This window comes from Ovis canadensis, chromosome 1 (genome assembly GCF_042477335.2).
Source record: "Ovis canadensis isolate MfBH-ARS-UI-01 breed Bighorn chromosome 1, ARS-UI_OviCan_v2, whole genome shotgun sequence".
NCBI lineage: Eukaryota > Metazoa > Chordata > Mammalia > Artiodactyla > Bovidae > Ovis > Ovis canadensis.
Genome location: NC_091245.1, coordinates 180,438,085 through 180,452,887, shown reverse-complemented (window position 1 = coordinate 180,452,887; position 14,803 = coordinate 180,438,085). Strand labels below are relative to the sequence as shown.

General features: G+C 39.5%; 1 protein-coding gene and 1 non-coding gene across 11 annotated transcripts in view; one reads left to right on the top strand and one right to left on the bottom strand.

The window, feature by feature from the left end:
- The window catches only part of CD200 (CD200 molecule), a 100,709-nt gene that overhangs the window by 37,566 nt on the left and 48,340 nt on the right, over nucleotides 1-14,803 (bottom strand). The gene's annotated exons all lie outside the window — the stretch shown is intronic.
- TRNAW-CCA (transfer RNA tryptophan (anticodon CCA)) lies at nucleotides 13,401-13,472 on the top strand. Its single transcript has one exon. It is a non-coding gene; the product is annotated as a tRNA-Trp (tRNA).

Genomic DNA, 14,803 nt, shown 5'->3' with positions numbered 1-14,803 from the left:
CCCAAGGTAGAGATAAAACACTTTTAATATAGGCCAGTGTCACAGCTTCTTTACCAACTGAGCTATCAGGGAAGCACTCAATATGTTAGCAAATTTGGAGAACTCAGCAGTGGCCACAGGACTGGAAAAGGTCAGTTTTCATTCCAATCTCAAAGAAAGGCAATGCCAAAGAAAGCTCAAACTACCACACAATTGCACTCATCTCACACATTAGTAAAGTAATGCTCAAAATTCTCCAAGCCAGACTTCAGCAATACCTGAACTGTGAAATTCCAGATGTTCAAGGTGGTTTTAGAAAAGGCAGAGGAACCAGAGATCAAATTGTGAACATCTGCTAGATCATCAAAAAGCAAGAGAGTTCCAGAAAAACATCCATCTCTGCTTTCTTGACTATGTCAAGCCTTTGACTGTGTGGATCACAATAAACTGTGGAAAATTCTGAAAGACCTGGGAATACCAGACCACCTGACCTGCCTCTTGAGAAACCTGTATGCAGGTCAAAAAGCAACAGTTAGAACTGGACATGGAACAACAGACTAGTTCCAAATAGGAAAAAGAATATGACAAGGCTGTATATTGTCACCCTGCTTATTTAACTTATATGCAGAGTACATCATGAGAAACGCTGGGCTGGAAGAAGCACAAGCTGGAACCAAGATTGCTGGGAGAAATATCAATAACTTCAGACATGCAGATGATACGACTTTATGGCAGAAAGTGAAGAACTAAAGAGCCTCTTAATGAAAGTGAAAGAGGAGAGTGAAAGAGTTGGCTTAAAGCTCAACATTCAGAAAACGAAGATCATGGCATCCGGTCCCATCACTTCATGGGAAATAGATGGGGAAACAGTGGAAACAGTAGCTGACTTTATTTTGGGGGCTCCAAAATCACTGCAGATGGTGACTGCAGCCATGAAATTAAAAGACGGTTACTCCTTGGAAGGAAAGTTATGACCAATCTAGAGAGCATAATAAAAAGCAGAGACCTTACTTTATCAACAAAAATCCATCTAGTCAAGGCTATAGTTTTTCCAGTAGTCATGTATGGATGTGAGAGTTGGACTATAAAGAAAGCTGAGCACTGAAGAATTGATGCCTTTGAACTGTGGCGTTGGAGAAGACTCTTGAGAGTCCCTTGGACTGCAAGGAGATCCAACCAGTCCATCCTAAAGGAGATCAGTCCTGAGTGTTCATTGGAAGGACTGATGTTGAAACTGAAACTCCAATACTTTGGCCACCTGATGTGAAGAGCTGACTCATTGGAAAAGACTCTGATGCTGGGAAAGATTGAGGGCAGGAGGAGAAGGGGACAACAGAGGATGAGATGGTTGGATGGCATCACCGTCTCAATGGACATAAGTTTGTGTAAACTCCAGGAGTTGGTGATGGACAGGGAGGCCTGGCATGCTGCAGTTCATGGGGTCACAGAGTCAGACACGACTGAGCAACTGAACTGATCTGAACTGGGTCACAACTTACGTCATAATTCCTTTGCTCTTCACTTGAGAATGGCAATTCCAAGTGAAACGGAGAGGATGGAGCTTCAAGTCAGGTCAGATGCTCCATTGAGAAACTAGAGAAAAATCACCCATGGCTTAGTCAGAAGACATTTTGTGACATTTAAACAATGACACCAGGATTTACACTTAAGAATATTTATTCTCTGGGGCTTCCTTAGTGGCACAGTGGTAAAGAATCCTCCTACCAATGCAGGAGACATGGGTTTGATCACTGATCCAGGAAGCTCCCACATGCTGTGAAGCAACCAAGTCTGTACACCACAGCTGTTGAGCTTGTGCCCTGCAATAACAGAAGCCACCCCAGTGAGAAGTCTGGACCCTGCAGCTGGAGAGTAGCCCCCTGCTTGCCACAACTAGAGAAAGCCCACACAGCAACGAAGACCCAGCATGGCCGAAAATAAATAAATAAAAATTATTTTAAAAATTTGAACACAGAACTTGAAAATCCAGAGCAGACAGTTATAAGTATAACAGATATTCAGGTTTAGACAAAAATGAGAAGGATCTGTTTACCTCAGAGAAGGATGGAGTTGCATCAAGCTTCCCTCCAAGATGGTGTTGAAAGAACCATAAGACTAACAATATGGCAGAAAGAAAAAGTTACAGAAATCATTTCACTTAAAAACACTATCATCAGATGCTAAGTAGAATGCAGGAACTTGTCATATAGTAGAAGCTCAATAAACATCTATTGAGTTGATAAATAAATGAATCAAAGTCATTATCATACACGCAACAGGTGTTTGGCTTTAGCAGTGAATATAACATTTGATAGTATCAAGAAAATGGGCATCTTCTTCCTATATCAAATATTATTATTTCCAAAAAGTTAGCTGTATCTCCAGTAATTTGGCCACCTGATGCGAAGAGCCAACTCATTGAAAAAGACCCTAATGCTGGAAAAAATTGAGGGCAGGAGGAGAAGGGGATGGCAGAGGATGAGATGGTTGGATGGCATCACTGACTCAATAGACATGAATTTGAGCAAACTCTGGGAGATGGTGGAGGACAGAGAAGCTTGGTGTGCAGCAGTCCATGGATTCACAAAGAATTGGACACGGCTTAATGATTGAAACAACAATCAAGAAAAAACAAAAGTCTTAACAACTGAGCAAAAGAAATAAATGTTAAGATTGCCCTAAGAGTTTAAACAACATTGGTAGTTGACAATGATTTATTTCTTAAATTTTGTGGGGTGGATTGCGTTTTAAATATATTACTCTTTATTCTTATAAAGCCTTTCTTAATATCTTAGTTTAAAATAAATTACAAATTTCATGAATTGAAGTAAAGCTCATTATTTTGTACCCTGCCAAAATGTAGGGTCTGCAGGGTCAGGGAGGAATTGAAGCTGAAACTGACAAGGAGTGAGCAGACAAACCCCCAGAAATCTTCCCATGCTGAGGATCTAAGATTATCATGGAGTCCATTCTGCTGGCATTTGTGAGGATTTTTATAACCAGCTCATTTCTCTATTTTTCTATCCATCATGAAGTTTTGTTTAAAAAAAAAGTCTTAATATACATAAAATATTTTTCTGAATGCCCCTTAGGATCCAAAACACTAATATGACTCTATGAAAGTTACTATGGAGCCCTTTAAACTGACTTTCTGCTGCCACTGAACTCAGTACTGAGAAGTACAGTCTACAGTAAGGAAACCATCCTTTCTCAACGTTTAAACCAGCCAGTTAGTGAACTAGATCTGAGTTCCATGTCCAAATTTCCTATTGTTTGATCAGAGTTTGACTGAGTCAGCTATAGTCCATTAATCTGCTGGCACCTCATCTAGAAGCAATGGTGAGGAAGTTCAGCATTGTCTTCCAAGGAATAAAAAACTACTCCAAACCTACATTGTTTCTAATCAATGACAAATTTATACGAATTTCAGGGATGCAGAAATTCTTGGCCTTTATTCCAAGATTGCTCAGAAGTCAACCTGGAAGAAAAATATTGTACCTTAATTGTTTACCCTTATTTAAAATTAGGCATGCAAACATTCTTGAATGTTATTTTCTATTTAAATTTATAATCACCTACACATATTCTTAAAAACAGAATTCAGCTAACATGATAATAGTGAGAAACAAAACTTTCCTGAAAAGATCAGGAACAAAGCAAGAATGTCCCCTCTAACCACTCCTTTTCAAAATTTTACTGCAAGCCCTAGCTAATGCAATAAGACAAAAAACAAACAAACAAAACAATATATATTGAGAAGGAAAAAATAAAACTGTCTTTTTTAGAAGATACCATATGTAGGCAATCAGACAGAACTGGTAAAAATTTTCCTGGGACTAAGAAGTGATAATTACTATGTTGCAGGATTCAAGATTCATATGCAAAAGTTAATCACTTTCCTATATGCCAGCAATGAACAAGCAGAATTTGAAAATTTTAAAAAATGCCATTTCCATTATTTCCTCCCAAAGTGAAATACCTACATATAAATATAACAAAATATGTACAAGATCTATGTGAGGAAAACTACAAAACTCTGATGAAAGAGATAAAAGAACTAAATAAATGGAGAGATACTCCATGTGCATGGATAGAGCCATTAATGTTAAGTTGATCTATAGATTCGGCATAATTCCAGTCAAAATTCCATGAAGTTATTTTGTAGATAGAAACAAATGGATTCTCAAGTTTATATATTCACTAGCAAAAGACCCAGAATAGTGAAGACAATACGGCCAGAGAAGAACAAAGAAGACCAACACTATCCAACTTCAAGACTTACTACAAAGCTACCACAATCAATACACTGTGGCAGTGGCAAAAGAATAGACAAATAGATCAGTGGAACAGAATAGAGATCCCCCAAACTGGCCCCATAAACAGATTCAGGTGATCTTTGACTGAGGAGCATAGGTAACACAATAGAGCAAAGAATATAGACACAGATCTTTCACCCTTCACAGAAATGAGCTAAAAATGAACCTTGAACTTAAATATAAAATGGAAAGCTATAAAAACCCAAGAAGACAACATAGAAGAAAAATCCAGGTGATCATGAGTTTGGTGATGACTTTTCAGACACAACACAAAAGGCATGGCCCTAAAGAAATAATTGATAAGCTGGTCTTCATGAAGATAAAAAATCTTCTGCTCTTCATTGAACACAGTCAAGAGAAAGAGAAATCAAGCCACAGACTGAGAGAAAATATTTACAAAATGCATTGCTAATAAAGGACTGTTACCCAAAATATAAGATGAACTCTCAAAACTCAACAGTCAGACTATAAACAACCCAGTTCTTTAAAAAGTCCAAAGATTTGGACTCTCAAAGACAACTCACCCAAGAGGACACACAGGTGGCAAATAAGCACCTTTATAAACAATGAGCTACCACTATACACTTATTAGAATGGCCAGAATCTGTATACAAACAACACAGATGCTGGCAAAGACGGAGCAACAAGGGCTGTCATTCATTTCCGGTGGGAATGTAAAATGCTACAGCCCCTTTGATTTCCTAAGGGAAATCAGTCCTGAAAATTCACTGGAAGGACTGATGCTGAAGCTGAAGCTCCAATGCTTTGGCCACCTGGTGCAAAGAACTGACTTATTAGAAAAGACCCTGATGCTGGGAAAGATTGAAGGCAGGAGGAGAAGGGACAACAGAGGATGAGATGGTTGAGTGGCATCACCGACTCAGTGGACATGAATTTGGGCAAACTTTGGGAGTTGGTGATGGACAGGGAAGCCTGGCTTGCTGCAGTCCATGGGGTCACAGAGTCAGACACGATTGAGCGACTGAACTGACTAACAGCCACTTGGAAAGACAGTTTGAAAGTTCCTTACAAAGTTAAACATTTTGTTAACCATACGATCCAGCAGTGGCACTCATTCATGTTTACCCCAAGGAGCTGAAAACTTAGGTCCACAGAGAAACTTGCACACGGATGTTTACAGAAGCTCTGTTTATAATTGATAAAACTTGGAAGCAATCGTGACGTCTTTGGTGAATGGAAAAACAAACTGAGGTCCACCTAGATGATGGAATATCATGCAATGCTAAAAAGAAATGAGCTATCAAGACACGAAAAGACACAGAAGACACTTAAATGTATGTTGCTAAGTAAAAGAAGTCAATATGAAAAAAGCAACACATTGTATGGTTTAAATTATATGACATTCTGGAAAAAGCAAATGTATGAAGAGAATAAAGAATCAGTGATTGCCAGGGGCTGAGGGGAAACAGGGATGAAATGGTAGAGTACATAGGATTTTTGGGATGTGAAACTATTCTATATGATGTATACTATATATAGTGTATACAGGACATTGTACATCTATTGAAACCCACGGAAGGTACAGCACCAGTGAAGCCTAATGTGGACTTCGGGTGATAACGATGTTTCAGTGTAGATTCTTCAACTGCAACAGATGTACCACTATAGTGCAGAATGTTGATCGTTAGGGAGGCTGTATCTGGGGAGCAGGCAAGAATGGGAAACCTCATACCTTCTGCTCAATTTTACTGTGAACCTAAAACCAAAGTCTGTTTAAAACAACAACTACACTAAAATATAAAATCTAGAGACGGTTTCATCCCTGGGTCAGGAAGATTCCCTGGAGAAGGAAATGGCAACCCACTCCAGTATTCTTGCCTGGAAAATCCCATAGACAGAAGAGCCTGGCAGGTTATAGTCCATGGGGTCACAAAGAATTGGACATACTGAGCAACTAACAGGTTTTCACGGGACACTAGTATGAAGGAAAAAAAAAAAAAGGACTGCGAACACATCTGTGCCTTTAAAAAGATTTGCTTTACGAGTTTTCCAGAAAGCTGCCTGTTCCTCTTTTGAGTCCCTAAGGACGATCATAGGGACTTCCTTGTGCAGAAGGTGGAAAAAAAACAGTCTTCTCTGTCCCTTGGATGAACTAAAGCAGAAAATGCTGAAGAGGCCACTGAAAGAGCGTTTCACATTTCCTGTTCTCCACTCAGGCACCCACTCATATTCTCTGAGTGACTCTTATATGAAGATACTGTTCTGGACACTGAAAATATTGGAGTGGACAAAACAGAGAGTTCACACTTGATGTAGGGGAAACAGCAAATACAGACAAAAACCCTAATCTGTAAACCAACAGATGCCTGCCAGCAGCCAAGCTCCATGTGGTTCAACCCTGGTGGCAGGAGGAGGAGGTGGGGCTTCCAGGGAGGGCCAGCAGCAGGATACACCTCTGCCTGGTTTACATTTATTCCATCTGAACATGTTTCTCCTGATCTGCTTCCTCCCATTCATGCTCTGACCCTGACCTCAGTGCAGATGGACATTCTCTGCCTATAAGGGGAAGAGGTCTGACTTGGTAGTGCTGCCTGCCAGGAAAGTTTACTAGGTTCAAAAGAGTGGAAAGGGGAAAGAGGGACAATTGAACTCTATTTACTGAGTCACAGAACTGGCACCAGGCTCTGCTGAAAGAAGCACAAATCATATTCTTATTTTCCAAAAAGGCGCTGCCCACCAAAACCCCATCAGGGAAAAGAGTCTGGAAGAAGCCAGCCAGATTCATTTTTACCATAGCAAGTATGTGAAGGTGCTTTGAAAGTGGGAAGCATATTGAAGAGGGGTTTCTTCTTCTTCTTCTTCTTAGCTGCCTCTTGCATGAGAGTGTGTGAGTGAAGTTGCTCAGTCATGTCCGATTCTTTGCGATCCCATGGGCTGTAGCCCACCAAGCTTCCCCGTCCATGGGATTCTCCAGGCAAGAATACTGGAGTGGGTTGCCATTTCCTTCTCCAGGGGATCTGCTCAACCCAAGGATCAAACCCAGGTCTCCCGCATTGCAGGCAGAAGCTTTAACCTCTGAGCCACCAGGGAAGCATAGTTTTTCCAATTAAGGGATTTTGGCATCTACCTTCCTTGGGATCCCTAATTTATTCTCTCTGCTCCATTGAGAGTGAAGTTCCACCGTCCTCTGCACACTGTTTCTCTCTCTAGCTCAGCCCCTTTCTGTCCTGGCTTTCTCTCAGCCTCACTTTCATGAAAAAGATTTTTTTTTTTTAGATCCATCTCAGACTGACAACAGTTGGCTTCTCTTTTTGATTGCATAGAGGCTTTTGTGGACAGGAAACAATACTTACAGTAGCCTGTGTTATCACTGATGTTCTATCTACTATAGTTTTAAACTGAAAACCTTGTTCTTCTTAAACTATTAAACACAATTGCAAAAACCTTGTAAATTAAGAATTTTAGATTGGAGTTAAGCACAGTATGTACTTTATTGTTAGATTAGCTTATACATTTCATGAACAAACAGTGCATAATCTTTCAGACACAACATACAAATTTATTACTTTATTTAAACATGTAATTCAACAAATGGATGCATAAAGCCATTGATTTGAATGTTTCTATATATTTGAATACATTTTAGAGACCTGGTTACTTACATTCCTATAAATATTTCCATCTATATTCACATTTCATATAGTGAATTTCCTTGTGAGCAGCTAAGAATGCAGACATGCAAATCCCATAAACAAACCCTTCCTAAACACATACACAACTATAGTAAACCTAATTATAACAAAAACTTATGCAAATAATCCTTGAATAACACAGGCTTGCCCTTCATGAGTCTATTTAGTGTGGATTTTTCTCAGTAAATACACACTGTAATACTACATGGCTGGTTGAACTATGGATTCAGAACTGAGGATAAAGTGAGTGGGGGAGGGGGTCAGCTCCCCTAATCTTGTTGTTCAGTGGCCAACTATATATTTACATGTGATTCTCACAAGCACTTCAAAATCTTAAAGCCTAATTTAGTAAACTTCTAATTTAGTAGATCAGATTATCTCAAGTATTGAAAATTGACTATAAATATAAATGGGTAAAATACTTTAAGTGTCTCAGTAAAAATCATTTTTCTACTATGTTCAGTTCAGTTGCTCAGTCGTGTCCAACTTTTTGAGACCCCATGGACTACAGCACGCTAGGCTTCCCTGTCCAACACCAACTCCCAGAGCTTGTTCAAACTCATCTCCATTAAGCCAGTGATGCCATCTAACCATCTTATCCTCTGTCATCTCCTTTTCCTCCCACCTTCCATCTTTCCCAGCATGAAGGTCTTTTCTAATGAGTCAGTTCTTTGCACCAGGTGGCCAAAGTATTGGAGCTTCAGCTTCAGCATCAGTCCTTCCAGTGAATTTTCAGGACTGATTTCCTTTATGATTGACTGGTTGGATCTCCTTGAAGTCCAAAGGACTCTCAAGAGTAGAGAGTCCCTTTTCTCTTCTCCAACACCACAGTTCAAAATCATAGTCTACTATGTTAGTTTCCTATAAACATCTTTAATATAAGTACATGCAAAACAGTAAAATGATTTTTAAAACTTGATATATTTGCATTAAAATAAAATTTTGCAGAAACAATGTCATATCTAGTTTTTCAGCATCCATGTGTTTATTTCTCGGTACAGTCCTAGATTTGCAAATCATTTATTTAAGTAGAACAGAATCATGATTCAAGGCCCATCATAGTAGCTGAAATTATTTACTCAGAGTCCTTGATCAGACATTTTCTACCATAGCTCAGTTGATAAAGAATCTGCCTGCAATGCTGGAGACCCAGGTTTGATTCCTGGGTTGGAAAGATCCCCTGGAGAAGGAAATGGCAGCCCACTCCAGTATTCTTGCCTAAAGAATCCCCATGGACAGAGGAGCCTGGCAGGCTACAGTCCATGGGGTTGCAAGAGTCAGACATGACTTAGCAACTAAACCACCACCACTATGGGTAGGGGGTTATTGGTCATTGGTCAAAGAATTAAAACCTGGAAGGTATAAGCCAATATAAAACACATACCAAAAAAAGATTCAATTCAGGTATATAGGGTAAGACTCTTTCCATGGCTTCTGCTATGTCAATGGAGAATCCATTGCATCAGTTTCATGTATTTTGTAAGTCCTGGTCCTCTTTTAAGTATCATCACCCTTACTCAGACTTTATCATGTTTACTTACAACATTTTATCACATTATTTAAATAAATGAATAATGTAACACATATCCAAATTTCAATCTCTCTGCTTCCTGATGGGAATAAATACAGTTGTGCAATATTGTACATTTTATTGCTTTAGCAACCACTATTATTTAAGTTGGGCAAGGCAAGAAATGAGGACATAAATGGAGTAAAGTTCAATGAAATTATGCATATTGGCTCCCTGTAGCTACTGTAACAAAGTGCTGCAAAGTGAATTGCTTATTCTCTCAAGTTCTGGAGGTTAGCAACCCAAATTTCAGTCAGCAAGGCCATACTTTCTCTGACCCCTGTAAGGAATAAGCTTTGCTGCTGCTTCTCATCTAGCTTCTGGTGGTTTGCTAGCAATCTTTGGCACTCCATGACTTGCAGATGGATCACTCTAATCCTTTGTCTTCACAGGAGGTTCTCCCTGTGGCTCTGTCTCTTCTTGGTATTCTTTTTATAAGGACACTAGTCATATTAAAATAGAGGTGCACCCTACTTCAGCATGACCCTGTCTTAACTAGTTGTATCTTTAAGGACCCTATGTCCAAATAAATTCACTTTCTGAAGGACCAGGGGTTAGGACTTTAACATACAAATTTTTTTTGGAGGACACAGTTCTTTATATCACACCATGGTAGAACCAATGGCTTGTAGATTCTGGTCATGTGAAGCAGAGTCTCTCAGTCCTGGCACTGTTGACAGTTGAACTGGATAATCCTTTGCTGTGGAGGGCCGTCTTGTGCATTATATGCTGTTTAGCAGAAGACCTCTACCTGCTAGATGCTGGTAACACTCTCCTAGCTGTGAGAACCATAAACGTTTCCAGACATTTCCAACGTCTCCTGGAGGTTGGATGGTAGAGGTCAAATTGCCTCAGTTGAAAACCACAGATAAAGGATAATTAATGTTGGACTACTGAGAGGAAAAAGAAAAAACAGGAACAATAGGAGGCTGTCTTATGGCAGTGGGAAGTGTGAAATGGGAAAAGGAAGTCATGAAGGGTAGCAGTTTTGTGATAACAGAGATTAGGATGTGATCATAGGAGTGTGTGCCTTAAGTAGGAATGAGAACTAGGTTAGTAGAGGAGAAAAGGCCAGGGAATGAAAGAATCATCTATACATATATTGATATAATCAATAATTATGACAGAAGTAGTTTTGGAGACCAATGACTGAAACTAAAATCTTTAAAGAATGAAGGGTAGTTACTTGATAAAGGTAATGATTATATAAAAAAGAAGAGAGGTTCATAAATTATCTGATGATTTGAGACCTAATGAAGGGGTTTTTAATGGAGCCAAAAAGGAAAGCAACTTGGAAGTGGCAACAAGGAGCAAAAACAATACCTCCCCACATCACAGCCCAGTCCAGGGATACAAGGAGAGCAAAACCAAGGCAGAGGGCTTCAAGGAAATGCTGTTCTCAAAAGGGCACCAGGTTCAATAAGTGCAGAAGATAAAAAGAAACTTTAAAAAAACAAAGGTTGAGGATGTAGGGAAGTTTGCTGGTTATTAGTCGTATGTTCCAGGGAACAGAGTTGAAGGCTTTCAGGAGTGGGTCATTGGTAGGAGGCATGGCCAGGAAAGGGAATTCACAGAACCAGAATTTAAAGGTTAGGTACAGGCGGATGTGCTGGAAAGATAAGAGAAAATATCAAGAGCACATAGCATTATAGATGATAATAGGAGAGAAATTTTAAAGAAAAGAGAATCTAATGTGAGATACTGTGAGAAGAGGTAAAAGATATTCATTGAACTTGATGATATGAGGGTCACCAGAGTCCTTCCAGAAAGGAAAAATTTGCTGACAATTTTAGAGGATGGTAGAGTTATCTCACCATCTACCCATGAAGCCCAGGTTAAAAACGTCTACTGTTACAGAAACCAGTAATTGAGAAACCAAGCACCACACTCAGAGAGTTGGAGAACTCAGGTTTATTACACCAGTGGGCCCAGAGGAGTAGCACTCTAAGCTCTGAGCCCCGAACAAAAGAGTTAGAATTTTTATACAAAGACAGGCATGATTAAGTGGGTTTGCAGGTTTGCAGGGGCTGGGCGGGCGATTGCAAAGAGCAGGACAAGGATGAGTGAGATAAGCTCCAGTTCCTAGCATTCTGAGTCCCCACTTTCTGAGACCTATGTGATCCAGACTTTGCAAGGAGCAAGCTGAGTTACAGAGGCAGAAGGAGCAGGAGGTTATGTAAAATTTTAACTTTTCCTCTTCACTATGTGGCTTCCAAAAAGTCATCTAATCAGTAATCTACATGGGCTCAAATTGTCCATGTTAATTCTTTACTATCTCAAAAATAAGGAAAATTTTTTAGTGACTTTAAGGCTAACTGTGGGGCTTCCCAGGGGGCTCAGTGGTAAAGAAACCACTTGCCAATGCAAGAGGTAAGGGTTTGATCCCTGGGTCAGGAAGTTCCCCTGGAGAAGGAAATGGCAACCCACTGTAGTATTCTTGCCTAGAGAATTCCATGGACAGAGGAGACTGGCAGGGCTATACAGTCCATGCGGTCGCAAAAGAGTTGGACCTGACTTAGTGGCTAAACAACAAGGCTAATTGCAATTATGTGAGTTTTGTGTCCTCGGGTAGGCCCGTGGCCCAAAATAAGAGGTCATCAGAAAATAAAGAAGGCGTATTTGCCTGTAAGAAAGTCTTTTCCTCTACAAGTGTAGAAAGCATCAGATGAATCAGCTTTAGGGAGATGCTTGCATAGTTATGTTGTCTGCCAGATAGTCTCAATCTATTTTCCAAGCATGATCAACATTGACTTCCTCTGGCCCTAGAAACTAATCTTCCTGTTTGGACTTAACTATATTATTCTTAACCCAAACAGAGACAATAGACAATGATCTGAATAAAAGCTGGGTATTCCTGAGAAGTGATTCCAGCAAACTGTAGTGAGAAATATGTAAATCTGACTCCCAGTTCCATTTAGTGGACTCTCTTCCTCTTGACCCTTCACCTGCTGAACCATTATTTGAATTGACTGAGGTTAAGAATTTTTTCACCCTTGATACTCTTGAGCAATTCCAACACTTACGAAGTTCATTCTTTTACTTTCTCCAAGTTGGTTCTAGCTCTCTTCTTGGGATTTTTGTATTCTTTTCCTGCTATCACAAATGACCATAAATTCTGTAGCTTAAAACAACATAAAATTGATTTTTTTGCAGTTCTGGAGGCTAAAAGTCCAAAAGCAAGTTTGCCCACAAGGCTACACTCCCTCCAAAGTGTTTGTGGGCTATATGTTATTTACCTATTCTAGCTTTTGGTGGTTCCAGGCATTCCTGGGCTTACCGCCACATTGCTCGTCTCTGCTTCCATGGCACACTGCCTTCTCTTCCCTTCTATACATATGTCTTGTGAAGGTACTTTTCATGAGATTTAGGGCATGCTGAGATAATCCAGGATGATCTCATCTCAAGGTCCTTATCTGAAATCACACTGGCACAGACTTATTTTCCAAATAATATCACATTCTTAGGTTCTAGGGACTATGATGTGAACCTTATTATCTTACAGAAGAGTGAAGCGGACTCTTTCAGAACACCAAAGGCTGGATTTAAGTAGTAATTCCTGGAGAATTTCTCCAAGTTTTGATCAAAGTGAAGTGAAGTCGCTCAGTCATGCCCAACTCTTTGTGACCACATGGACCGTAGCCTACTAGGCTTTTCCGTCCATGGGATTTTCCAGGCAAGAGTACTGGAGTGGGTTGCCATTTCCTTCTCCATTACATCAAAAATTTATATCACATCATGCTTTTTTTTCCATGTAGTTATATCTAGTTTTGCCAGTTTCTAATTGGAAAAATTACTTAGTCTTCCCAAACCTCCAGGATTTTTGTTGTAGTTGTTATTATTGTTTTTGTGATTGTTGTCATATAGAATAATGATACCCTTGCTTCCCTGGTGGCTCAGAGGTTAAAGCGTCTGCCTCCAATGCAGGAGACCCGGGTTCGATCCCTGGGTTGGGAAGATCCCCTGGAGAAGGAAATGGCAACCCACTCCAGTATTCTTGTCTGGTGAATCCCATGGACTGAGGAGCCTGGTGGGCTGCAGTCCACGGGGTCACAAAGAGTTGGACACGACTGAGTGACTTTACTTTATAAGGTTATTGTGAATATTAAATGACATAATGTATGAACATCAATCAGCACTATGCCTGGCAAAATATCACACTACTCAATGTTAATTATTATTATTATTCTTTTATAGTACTTTGAAGTTTTTAATGTGCAACCAGTGATTCTTCTGACTTAATATTATAATCCCACAGTTGGGTAGGTATTATATCAGGAGACCTAGTCGTGGCAAGATACTACCACATTAGTTTAAATATTGATTTTTACTTGTCCCTTCTCTTCCCTAAAGTGACTTGAAGCAGTTTCAAAATATATACACTTAAAAAGTAAATTGGGAAAATCAACCAAGTGAAAGGTAAGTATTCATATCAACCATGATGATAAATTCAAATTCCATCAATTGAGTGTCATAGTTGGCTCTTATAGGAATATTAGCAGGGGCTCTGGCTCTGATGGATGGCGGAATAATGGGTTAATTATTTTTTATGTCTCTCCTTCCCCTGTTTTTACTCTTCTTTCTGTACTTTATAATTTGCTATAATGAATATGTTTTTATTATTTTCATAAACAGAAAGAAGTTCTTAACTGAACTGCTTGACAGTCAAGGAAAGAGGGCACATATATAGTAAAATCAGAAAGGAGGGAGTGTGTCATTTCCTTTGGGAAAATCAGTTTTTCTAGTATTGTTTTTACTTGGAGTACTACTCAGTATAATGTACTTTTAACTCAGAATCATTTCTCAGCATCATGCCCACAGATGCTTCTTGCAGCATTGATCAAAAAGAACAAAAGGCATACATGATTCTGTAATGAAGTAAGATTATTCAGTCCTTAGATAATCACTCCTAAAGATCACTGTGAAGAGAGCCCAAGAGTAAGTGAGAAAAGTAGGTCTGGTTCATTGCTACTGAGTCTGAAAATGTGTCCAGAGCTGGCTATAACAGTTTGGAGTATCTGGGGATGATAAGTATGTGTTTAAAGTTTTGCAATAATATTGTGTGTAGTATAATTCCAGAGATGATGAAGTACCTGGTCTAGATGGGTGGCCTTTAGCCTGTAGCCACTTTAAGAGCTGGAATACTATAGTCATTGAGGGACGCTCTAGTCATTGGAAGATTAAAAGCAGAGCACTTGAGATTATATTTCCATTGATAAAGATCTAGAGTAATTCAGTGTTGTTGATTGAGGAAGATTTTATTTGGAAAATAGATGAAAATTCAGCAG